Here is an 11,985-nt window from a genome sequence, read left to right on the forward strand (position 1 = left end):
AGGTGAAGGCTGTTATCCTTTGGAAATGCAATTCTCCATTTGCTTTAGTATAGGTTGGTAGCAGTTATCACACCTTTTGACTCATTGCGGGACCGGTGTTTGGCACATCCTTAACCCCTTTCTCGCCTGAAAGTCTGAGGGCGGCTGGACACCGCTTTCGTGGACAGGCCATGGCCCGTTGAGCAGGTCCGAGAAGGTCCACTGTGAGAAAAATAACTGACTTTATTAGTATGCAAACCTTTTGAAATCCTACCACTGCCCATTTATTTTAAAGCTCTAAATGATTCTGGTTTCTTCTTCCCACATCCTAAAGCTAATTTCCTGATTTGCAGAAGGGAAGAATATTTGTAAAAAATCCTGGCAGCCTGCGTGTACATTTCGCGGCCGCTTTGATGTTCTCAGTGAGCCGCGCGGCCACTGAGAACATCAAAGCGGCCGCGAAAGTGCTCACCATTTACAGCCTGCGTGCCTCTCTCCCCTACCCCCTCCCTTATCCCACTTCCTGCTTCTTCTTGTTGTTGTCCAACAGGCATGTCCGGAAAAGCGAGTTAGTGGAGGCAGTGATATTCCCCCTGAAACCTTAGCAGATTTGTACAACCTAACGTGCTTACATCCTTTCTACAGACTACATGGAGCAGAGATTTCCTGCAACGACCAATGCATCAGAAATCCATTTGTAGGATTTATGTCACCTTTTGTACAGGGGTTCAAACAACCTCGCGATCTGTGAAGGACACTTTAAATTTAGGCTGTTTGAGATGCAATAATGAAGGGAGTTCCCTGGTCTGAGTTGCTTATTGCTCTAACACAATGCGCCTTTGTTTGCGAAATAGAGCCTCTCTTTGGAGGGAACCGACACTGCCCTTTCCAGCCAACGAGATGCCTTGAATTGTTTCAGGATTTACGTTTAAAACCTTTTCTATTATAGTGAAGTTTCACAGAAATCCGATGCATGCAATTTTCGAGTGCAGACATGCCGCGTTTTCTCTAATTTACTATTAAAGTAGGCTAGCTAAAGGGTCCTGACAGAATTTTGCAATTTGAGTACTTGTGTTTTAAACAGGACTGAAAGCATACTTTGTACGAGTTAAATTAAAGAAGTCTCCGAGAACAGAGGCAGTTATGGCCAGCTCATGTGCGGTGGTGGCACGAGATGGTTTCTGAGATACTAAATGAGAATGAAATTAATGTGTATTTTTGTCTAGCTCACTATTACGATACAGTTGCCGTCTCTACCCCAATAAACATCGAGGTGAACGGCGGAGTCCGGGTAGGGTCAATGCAGAAAGGAAACCCTGAGTAATGTAAGTGATTACAGACATTTCAGAAGTGAGAAACAGAATTGAAGAACTGAACACATTTTTTGGGATCGAACTTCTGGGAGAAGTGTAAAGAAATTTGGCTCTAGTTGCGCCTCTGCCTGTGGGGGCAGAACATCATCCCGATTTCGCAGGCACTTTTGTAAAAATCGCGGCATTTTTACAAAAGTGCCGATTTAGCGGCAAACCGCGAAATCGCGAAATCCTGGAGGGTCTGACAAAGGGCTCCACTCACTACCTGCGAGACCCATTGTGTCAGACATTGACCCACTTTTGGAACCTTTATCGATTTTCTGCGATATTTTTGCGACCTGTGGTTAAGAAAGCTCCCTCCTTTTTACAAGACGCCAGAGATATGCTCAATCTCATAAAAGACACCAATTAAATATACCAAATTGACTTACTGGTGACACTCAATGTTGAGACACTCTACACCGGCATTCCCCAAACTGTCACTCTAGAAATTGTAGAGAGTGCCCTATGATCTGGTAACTGGCCATCACATACCCCAGTAAGCTTTATCATGGAATGCGCCACACTTGCCCTCACTGAAAACTTTTTCAATTTGCTGAGTTGCTATGGTGTCTCCGTCTAACTGTTGTGCCATTTCAAGGTTGCTGATGCTGGTGATACTGGTACACTGCTGGGGATAGGGCTGCTTCACCTTAACCTCCCACCATGATCAGAGTTGATTCCCCGTTCTCATCATCTTGACCACCACCACCTGCAGCTATATTTTTAAGCCTCCTAGTGGATTGCGTGATGTTTTTCATATGGGTCATTTGGCCTTCAGTACATAGTGTGACCCAAGCTTACCTCGACGAACACTCATGCAGCAAATGGAGCATATAGCAATGTTATCCTTTTGCTTGATAATCGTAAAGAAATCCCAAACTGGGGAGGTGGATGGGCCACTTTTGCTATTGCCAATGCCCGAAGAACTGAAGGTAGATGTGTGTGTCGACCATTGCCTCTCTGCAGTGCATACTTCTACTGAGGTAGTGGTGAATGCAGGTCCCCTCTGGGCCTTACAAATATCGGAACTGGTGGTGATGGTGGTATCAGTGCCACATCCCTTGGAGCAGGTTGAATAAGCGGAGTAATGTCTGTCTCCTCTGTGCCAGCTTCCATGACAATGACTGGCTTGTCATCTTCACCATAGCGGCTGGCTTGTACCAAGGGTGGTGCGCCACAAAAAAGAAATAATAAATTGACTTACATTAACCCTTTCAGTGTTATGCCTTTTCTCCCACTGCGCTAAGCCTTTTTTTGGCTATTTGGGGTAGTTCGCGCTTAGGTCCCTGTAACGTTTTGTCCAAATAGGGTATCCACGCCAAAGTTGCGTCCTTTTCTTTCAACATCATGGAGATTTTAAAGGTACCCAGGGTTTGTGGATTCCCCTGGAGAGGACCCAGAAATTAGCCAAAATACAGCTAGTTTTTTGTTTTGAAAAATGGGGAAAAATTGCTGCAGTCTAGTTTTTCCCTGCCAATGGTATCAACAAAGGGGTTGTTGTGCTGAAATCATCATCTTCCCAGCTTTCAGGGACAAGCAGACTTTTGTCAGAAAAACTATTTTTTATACACAGTTTCGGTATTTTACTGGAACATAGCCTATTTTTGCTACTTTTTGTGCTTTCAACCTCCTTCCATCTAGTGGTAGAAATGGATGTGAAAGAAATAATGGATCCCGGAAAGCTATACATGTCTGAAAAGTAGATAACATTTTGAATTCAGCAAGGGGTCATTTGTTTAGATCTTCAAGGTTTTTTTAATAGAAACTAACAGTTGAAAATATTAAAAAGTGAAAATGAGTTGAAAAAAACAGCAATCTGTGCAAACGTTTTCACCTGCAACTTCTTCTAAGTATGACAGATGTTTTAAAGCAATATACCGTTACATTGCTGGACCCTTCTGTTTGTGGGTATTTGTAGGACTTGTAGGTTCACCAAGAATGGACCCTTTTTTGCAAAGTGCCTAGCTGTGGATTTTAAACGCTAGATCTGCCGGCACCTAGGGACACCTTGCAAATCTATACTTTTTTTTTAAAACTAAACACCCAGAGGAATTCAGGATGGGGTGACTTGAGTGGCTCTCACCAAGTTCTGTTACCCAGAATACCTTGCAAAACTCAATCTTTGTTAAAAAAAGAAAAACATATTTTCCTCATATTTCTGTGATGGAAAGTTCTGGAATCTGCGTGGATCTGCAAAATTCCACCTACCCCGAATTCCTCAAAGTCTTCCAATAAAATTGGTACCTCACTTGTGTGGGTAGGCCTAGTGCCCATGACAGGAAATGGGCCAAACTGCCACGTGGACACACAACATTTTTACAGTGAAAACTAACCCTTTTTACAAAGTGCCTAGCTGTAGGTTTTGAACCCTAGCTCTGCCAGCACCTAGGGAAACCTAGAAAACCTATACATGTTTGATAACTAGACACACAGGGGAATCCATACGGAGGAGGTGAATTGTCTGGAACTCACCAGGTTCTGTTACCCAGAATCTCTTGCAATCCTCAAACTTTGTAAAAAAAATACATTTTCCCCACATTTCTGTGATGGAAAGTTTTGGAATCTGCGTGGGTCCACAAACCTCCACCCACCCCGCATTTTCCAAAGTCTTCCGATAACTCCTCACACTTGTGTGGGTGGGCCAGGTGCCCACGGCAGGGAAGGGCCCAAAATGTATTGTGGAGACATCAAAATTACCTATCACAAAACAACCTGGTTTTGCAAGGAGGGGTTGCCTAGGTTTTTTTGGCAAAGGCTCGGAAGTCATCTAGGGAAACCTACTAAACCCACATATGTCAGAAAACTAGATACCCGGGGAAATCCAGGGAGGTATGGCTTGTGTGGACCCACCAATGTTTTCCTACCCAGAATCCCCTGCAAATCTCAAATTTAGCTGAAAAAATCAAATTTTTCTCACATTTCTGTGTGGGAAAGTTGTGGGATCACCGGGCTGACACAAATTTTCTACCACCCAGCATTCCCCTAGGTCTCCCGATAAAAATGGTATCTCACTCGCGTGGGTGGGCCATGTACCCGTGACAGCCAAGGGCCCAAAACGTATTGAGGAGACATCAAAATTACCTGTCACACAACTACATGGTTTTGCAAGTAGGGGCACCTGGGTTTTAGGCCCCGGGCTCGGGGGCCATCTAGGGAAACCTACCAAACCCACAGATTTCTGAAAGCTAGACACCCGGGGAATTCCAGGGATGTATGGCTTGCGTGGATCCCCTAACGCTTTCCTACCCAGAATCCCCTGCATACCTCAAATTTAGTTGAAAAAATCAAAAAATACAACCTTTTTTCTTTGCAAAAGATTAAGGATTAAATGCAAATAAATAACGATGGGCCAGATGTACGATACTTGCATTTTGAAACTCGCAAATTGCGTTGCTTTGTGACTCGCAATTTGCGACTCAAAATTTGCAACTCTCAAAATGCAATGTCCAACAGTGTCTAAGACACTGTTTGCGATTCCCAATTTCAGTTTAATTTTTTAAGGGCAGGCAGTGGTACCTGGGACAACAGCCTGCTAAAAAAAAAAATTCACCATTTTCTCCACCAATTTCCCCTTTTCTCTTTCTCATATTTTTCTTGGTAGTCTTTCACAAATATGGTCCTCCTCCAGTGCTAATACCTCCATTGTTGATCTCCTTCTTGCTGTGGCATTTCAACAGATCACGAAAGCTTGGAAGGATACCTCCCCTATTTCTTATCAAGCCTGGTGGTATGGGGTTTGCTATAATCATAGACTAGATAGAGCTTATGTTCACCCAGGGACATCTTAAGGATTTGGGGGGCCCTGGGCCAAACATATTTTGGGGGCCCCTGTTCAGGACACCTTTGAATTTATGATCTAATTTGAGCCCCTGTTTCCCACGCAGTTTCCGCTTCCTCAGCTGCGCTAGCGATCCAGTTTGCATCATAGGCATTAGCCTATATATTCTCGATGTAAATGGAAATGTGCAGCTTACAGGTGTAGGATTCAGGGTTTCCTGCCCTGCTACTACATTTTTAATACTTTTTAAATTGTATATGTGTGGCTGAATTACTCTGTGCTTTTTAGCAATTTCTCCTACCTATGCGCCCTTGCACTTTACTTGATTCTGCTTGCCAACACCTCCTTAGCTGCTCCGATTTGCATTTGGGTTTTTCTCCAGTCCTGGTCCGCTGCTGCTGATACGCCGATGGTGTGGAGGGCTGGGGCTACTATCGGGCTACTCACTTCCGCCCACGCAGTTTCCACTTCCTCAGCTGTGCTAGTGATCCAGTTTGTATCACAGGCATCAGCCTATATATTTCCGATGCAAACGGATGCGCGCAGCTGATAGCTGTAGGATTTAGTGATTCCTGCCCTGCTACTAGGTTTTTATTACTTTTTAAATTGTATATGTCTGGCTGAATTACTCTGTGCTTTTTAACAATTTCTCCTACCTATGCGCACTTGCACTTTACTTGATTCTGCTTGCCTACACCTCCTTAGCTGCTTCGATTCGCATCTCGCTTTTCCTCCAGTCCTGGTCTGCCGCGGCTGATACGCCGATTGTGCGGAGGGCTGGGGCTACTATCGGGCTCCTCACTTATGCCTATGCAGTTTCCGCTTCCTCATCTGCGTTGGCGATCCAGTTTGCATCATAGGCATTAGCCTATATATTCCCGATGCAAATGGACGCTCTAAGTAGACGTGCACAGCGGGTGCGCCGCTGGCGCCGAAGGTAAGCCTGTCTGCGCCCAGAGGCGTTCGGCGCCGGCCATGCTGCCCAGTTCCCCTCCGGTGAGTTTCTTCCACTATACTGCAATAGGGAAAAACTGCTTAGCCTTAGGCGGCTGCCATTATGTCACTGTACCGCCGCTGATACGAGGTTGGAGGTAGACTTTCGATGCAATAAGTGCAACTGGACCCTCCTCCAGCCCAGGAAACTCGCACCCAATCCACGCAACAATAAGTGTAAAAACACTGGCTGTCTGAAGCCTCCAACCCTACTATCACCTCGGCCATCCCTACGGGTTATAACATTCTTAGGAGGGACCGATCGAATGGGAAGGAGGGAGGTGTTGCCATAATTTACAATAAAAAACTAGACTGCTTAGGCTTCTGCTGTACCTTATCCCCCCATCATAGCATAGCTGAATTTCTGATTTACAGACCTCCCAGTGCTATTGGAAATGTTATTACTACGCTTAATACAGCCACCACCTCCCTGGCCTTAAAATACAACAACTGCCTCATTCTGGATATTTCAATATACATATTGACAATGGAAAAGACCCTCAAACTATTTCCTTGTTGGAGGCGCTGCAGGCCTGCAACATTTTTCCATCGGTTTCTTTGGCCACCCATTAGAAGGGCCATAACCTATACCAAATCGTTCACAACTTTGACATATCAGTAAGCCTACCTCTTCCCATTACCTGGTCTGACCACCTCCTATTAAAATTCGTCATTCCCAACTCTGCCACAGCCCCTTGAGCTAACACAGGGCAGAGGGTCTCTAATTACAGGACGTTCCATAAAATATCCATCCCGATGTTAGCAGACGCCCTCGGTCGTTCCTCACCAGAGCTGTCTGGCTGCCCCGACTCGGACGCCCTCTCAATAGATTCATGGCTCCGAACCAACATTGATGCAGTGGTACTGGTTGTTTGCTGCTCCTCAAAGAGGTCAGCCCCACCAGCTCCATGGGTTAATGATTCCCTTAGATCTAGCAACAGAAATTGTGGAACAATTGAACGGAAATGGCGTAAATCCTATCTATCTGAGGACAGGAAGGCGTATAAAGACACATTAAAATCTCATTACATTCTCGTGAAGGCAGCCGAGAAAAACCTCTTTCAAACCAAGATAGAAAATGCCCAAAATAAGAGTAAGGAAATCTTTAGCATAGTTAAATCCTTTACTGCCCTGAGAGCCGGCACAAAGGAAGGGCCATGCCCTGAAGAATGGTCTAAGTAAATAGTTGAATTCTTCCACAAAAAGATCTCCATGATCCAACAAGCCTTCACTAACATCTCAGAGGAAGAACTGACCTTCTACCTTAGTTCTAATAGCAAATTTCACCTCTTGGATCCTCCATCTTTACTAGCTTTCCCTGAGTTTCAGCTTGAAGAGTCACTGACCCCTCTCTAAAGCATTAAGTCTGGCTCTCCTACTGACCCATGTCCAGGGAATATCTTGAACCTATTAGCTCCCACCATAAACCCCACGGTAAACCAGCTCTTTAATGCTTATCTCTCCTCAGGCACCATGCAGAAATTATGGAAAAATGCTAAGATTCTTCAACTGATAAAAAAAGCTAACGGCAAACCGACGGACCCTGCCAACTACAGGCCAATCTCCCTTCTTCCGACCCCTCCAGAGTACTAGAGAAGCATGTAAACAAGGGCCTCCAAAAACACATTGAAGATGGGAAGCTCCTTCATGAGTCCCAATCCGGTTTTAGGACTAACTACAGTATGGAGTCCGCTCTGCTGGAAGTGACTGAATTTCTCAAGGGTAAGCTGGACCAGGGAGGCAAGACTGTTCTGATATTGCTCGATACGTCAGCGGCCTTCGATATGGTCCCACATGAGAGGCTCCTGGAGAGACTTGCTAACATCGGTCTGGGGGGGACCGCCTTAACATGGATGTCATCCTTCTTGGCAAATAGATCTCAGGACATCTGGCACCCCCTTTCTCATCCACAGTTCTGGCCATGAATGTAGGTGTCCCTCAGGGCTCCATTCTCAGTCCTACCCTTTTTAATATATATCTATCCCCCTTGCATTTCTGGTAGAGGAAGAGGGCGCCAAAATTGTTTCCTATACTGATGACACTCAGCTGATTTTCACGTGTGAAAAAGGAACCAACTTTGACGGGGCAATGATTAGGTCTTGCCTCACAAAGGTTTTTAACTGGCTTAAGATCAATCAGCTGAAGTGCAATCCTGACAAAACTGAAGTTGTTTTCTTTGGTAATCCATAAACGCCTGACTGGAGCGCTTGGTGGCCAAAAGATCTGCCGCCCCTGCCCGCTGAAAAGGAGAAAGTCAATAACGTAGGAATTGTCATAGACAAGACACTCTCCATGTGCTTTCAAATTCAAAATCTAAATGGCACTTGCTTTGGCATACTCTGGACGCTAGAAAAAACTCCTGCCACTGTTACCGCTTGAGAGCAGAAAGCTCGTGGTGCAGACTCTGGTGACATCAAAGCTTGACTATGTCAACAGCTTGTACCTCTGTCTTCCCAAATCCCTTATCCAGCGCCTACAAGTGGTACAATACGCGGCGGCCAGAGCCATCCTGAGACCTAAACCCAGATCTAGTATGACCTCTATTCTTAAGTCTCTCCGCATAAAAGAACGGATCGGCTTCAAAGCGATGACCATCTTCTTTAAAGTTTTCCATGGCTTAGGAGCTGGCTACATAAATAAGCGCGTTAATCGCTACACAACAGCTAGACCCCTAAATTCTTCCAATGCCAACCTGGCCATCATGCCTAAAATATGCAGTGCCCGCATTGGAGGCAGATCCCACGGCTTTCTAGGCCCAAAATGGTGGAATAGCCTCCCTGAGTCTCTGAGACTTACCACAGACCTACTCTCTTTCATGAAAGAACTTAAAAACCTGGCTTTTTGATAACTGATGGATCTTTTACGCATGTTTTCCTCCCCTGTCATGCGCCAGGACACTCTAGTCTGAGTAGCCGCGCGCTTTATTAAATACACAATTTCATTTCATTAGGTCCCTGACAGTGCAAAGGAACACTCGTCCAAATTCTAAGCGCCTTATTTATGGGGCTTTGCTTCACTTTTATGCCGCTGGTGCGGCACTTTTTGTGACGCACCGGCAGCATAAAATATGTGCAATGTTACGCCCTATTTACAAAGTGACGCATCTAGGCAGATGCTTCACTTTGTAAACCCCTGCACCGCATTATACCTGCGCCAGGCATAATGTATGCAGGGTGGGTGTTGCCCCGCAAAATGCCTCGTAGAAGTGGCGCATTGAAATCTACGAGAACTCAGTGCGCCACTTCTAGGACCCCATTGCGTCAATATCTTAAGCCTGCCACACAGCAGGCATAAGACTGATGCAGGCCCTTTCACATGGGGCTTGCCCCATGTGAAAAGACACATTGCTGGAGTTGCGTCTATTTTCAGACATACCCCAGCAATGCATCACTTTTGCGCATACAGATTCGTCAGAAATACTGACATATCTGTAACTCCTTGCGACATGATGCGTCATACAGTAAATATGACACATCCATCATGTCGCAACGAGGGCGCACTAAGAAGTGACGCATCCCTGTTTTCACACAGCGATGCATCACTTCTCATAAATAAGGCCCTGAATGTGTTTACATCTAATATTCAGGGATAGTTATGTGTGTTTTCATTATTGTAACACAGCAGCAGCTCACCAATATTACTGCAAATAATCTCTGTGACGCCCTCCCATTTCTTATATGTTAGGCCTTGTTTTGATCTAAAATAAACGTTTTTTATGTATATTGCATGAAACATAAACACAAAATTTCTCTGCAAAATGGCTGTACTAGACCCTCACACATCAGGTACATAAGAAATAAATGAAAGGAAAACAGAATTTAAAACAAACTGTTTAGGAAATATTCAAGGTCATTAGGGCAAAACTCTGGAGAATGGAGCTGACTGTCAGGGGGCCCCCTGAAAGGCTGGGGCCCTGGGCCAGAGCCCACTTTGCCCATGCATTAAAACGTCTCTGTGTTCACCCTATTTCCCTTGCGATTAAAAGGGACTTATTATGGTTACCCATTACCTCCTTTCTGAACTTGTCTGCCCAACCCCTTCCTTTACATAATCCTTGCAGGGAAGAAGTATCTAAACCTCCTTGATCTTTTTGTTATTATTAATGATTCTGATATTATTAATATATGAAGTTTACCAATTTTGTTCTATCTCTTGTTGAATTATTAATTCTTGTATTATGAAGTTGCATTTTTCCTTTATTCTGCCATTTATTTATTATATATTGTTGTAATATGTTTCTGATGATATCCCTTTTTCTTTTCTTCTTTTCTTCTCTCTCTTTTTCTCTCTACTCCTTTTTATTTTTCTGAAATGTCTTACAATGTATTCTTTCCTACAAAATGTATATTACTACTGTACTGGAACTTTTTTGTTCTTCAATAAAATCCTCTTTAAACTGGAGAAAAAAAAAATCACCCACTCACAAAGGGGAAGGGGTCCCCTGGGGACCCCTTCCTGTTTGCGATTGGTTTACCACCTACTTGAAGGTAGGTGGTAAACTGCGAGTGTTTTGCGGCCGCAAATGTGCTATGAAGGTGGTTATGGAATGAAACAACCAACAAATGTGTTCTGTGACTTGTGATGATTTTTTTTATTACTGTGGGTAAACTGGGTTTCTTGCTTGGGCTGACTTGGCTGCTGGTACACAACTCAAAAGGCTGCTGAAGCCTTAAGGGTGGTGTGCGCAGAGTCAGTCTGATGTGCTTGCGTCCAACTAGTGCCAAAGCTCAATTTAACACTCATCATAGTTTATTGCCAACGTACACCCTGGTGACGAATTTCATCGTAGACCAATCATCGGAATATTGTGTCAACTTGGGCACCAACTGCGCAGCTGAATTAAACATGCTTGCCCATGTCTGTCAAGTAAGCAAGAGGATTCAATCTAGGCCATGCGCATGCGTACCCCGCTGTGCCGTCATCCGACGCGGGATCACTTTCACTTCTGATTCACGGGTCAGTGCTCTAATCGCCAGGACCTTTGCCTGCTCCATGTCTTATACTGCAAGGCGTGACAGGGGTTTACTTTATACCCTTCATCACAGAATGTTTCGCAAGCTCGCCCCATCAGTCTAGCATTAGCTGTGACAGGCAGTCCACCCCTGCCTGCAGCTCGAGCCTGCAGCTTAAATACCATCCGCTCACCGAGCATGGCTTACTTTTCTCGTCTTGCGCTGCTGCGTTTTCACAACAAGCTGTCATGCTTTGCTGCTGTAAGTTGGGCCTCACCTCTGCTTGATACGCACGCCACCAATTACGACATGGTTACCGCTCCCAAATGGAAACGAGGTACTTACAGTGTCCCTTGGAGTCAGGGTATGCGCAAAGGTTACAACGCTGTTATTTTTGGACAGGAAGTCCATATAGTTTCTTGCCTAATCTATTTAAAGGTGCGCAGCACTTTCTTGGTGCTTCTGAAGCCGATGGAATGCTGGCAGCTGGCCCTGGCTTGGCTGTCAATGTTCGGCTGAAGCATGCCTGTACGCCAGTCAGCAGCTAATCAACGCTGTTCGAGGCTGATGGGATCGTTCCACTGCTTTGCAAAGACTGGCTAGTTCTGTGACGTACTCACCTCCAAGTTCTGATGTCATGGAAAAGCATAGCCATGTTGGGGACGGCTGATGAGAAAGCAGATAGCGGAGTCATTACGACTGCTGCATCCCGAAAGAAAAAAACTCGTTCCCAAGGGTGATGTAAATATATCCGGAAAATACCAACAATGAGGCATTGATGTTTCCAGTGCACTGCATGTGTCTTTAACAAAGTGGACTGCTGAGAGTTTCCCAGATCACAGAAGCTCTGGGGGCTGCTATGCGCTGGCAGCAGGGAACTCAAAGTTTTACGCTTCGCATCTCTCGGCGCACCCTTTTCCAGCTGACA

The 11,985-nt window shown here is 45.0% G+C and overlaps 1 long non-coding RNA gene across 1 annotated transcript in view; it reads right to left on the bottom strand.

Moving 5' to 3' along the window:
- Positions 1-11,433, bottom strand: part of LOC146817355 (uncharacterized) — a 30,020-nt gene extending 18,587 nt beyond the window's left edge. The window contains exon 1 of the long non-coding RNA XR_014962538.1: positions 11,335-11,433. This is a non-coding gene — a long non-coding RNA (uncharacterized LOC146817355). The remainder of the gene's footprint in view (positions 1-11,334) is intronic.
- Between the last annotated feature and the right edge of the window lie 552 nt (positions 11,434-11,985).

Source organism: Triturus cristatus, chromosome 6 (assembly GCF_964204655.1).
Source record: "Triturus cristatus chromosome 6, aTriCri1.1, whole genome shotgun sequence".
In the NCBI taxonomy this organism is placed as follows: domain Eukaryota; kingdom Metazoa; phylum Chordata; class Amphibia; order Caudata; family Salamandridae; genus Triturus; species Triturus cristatus.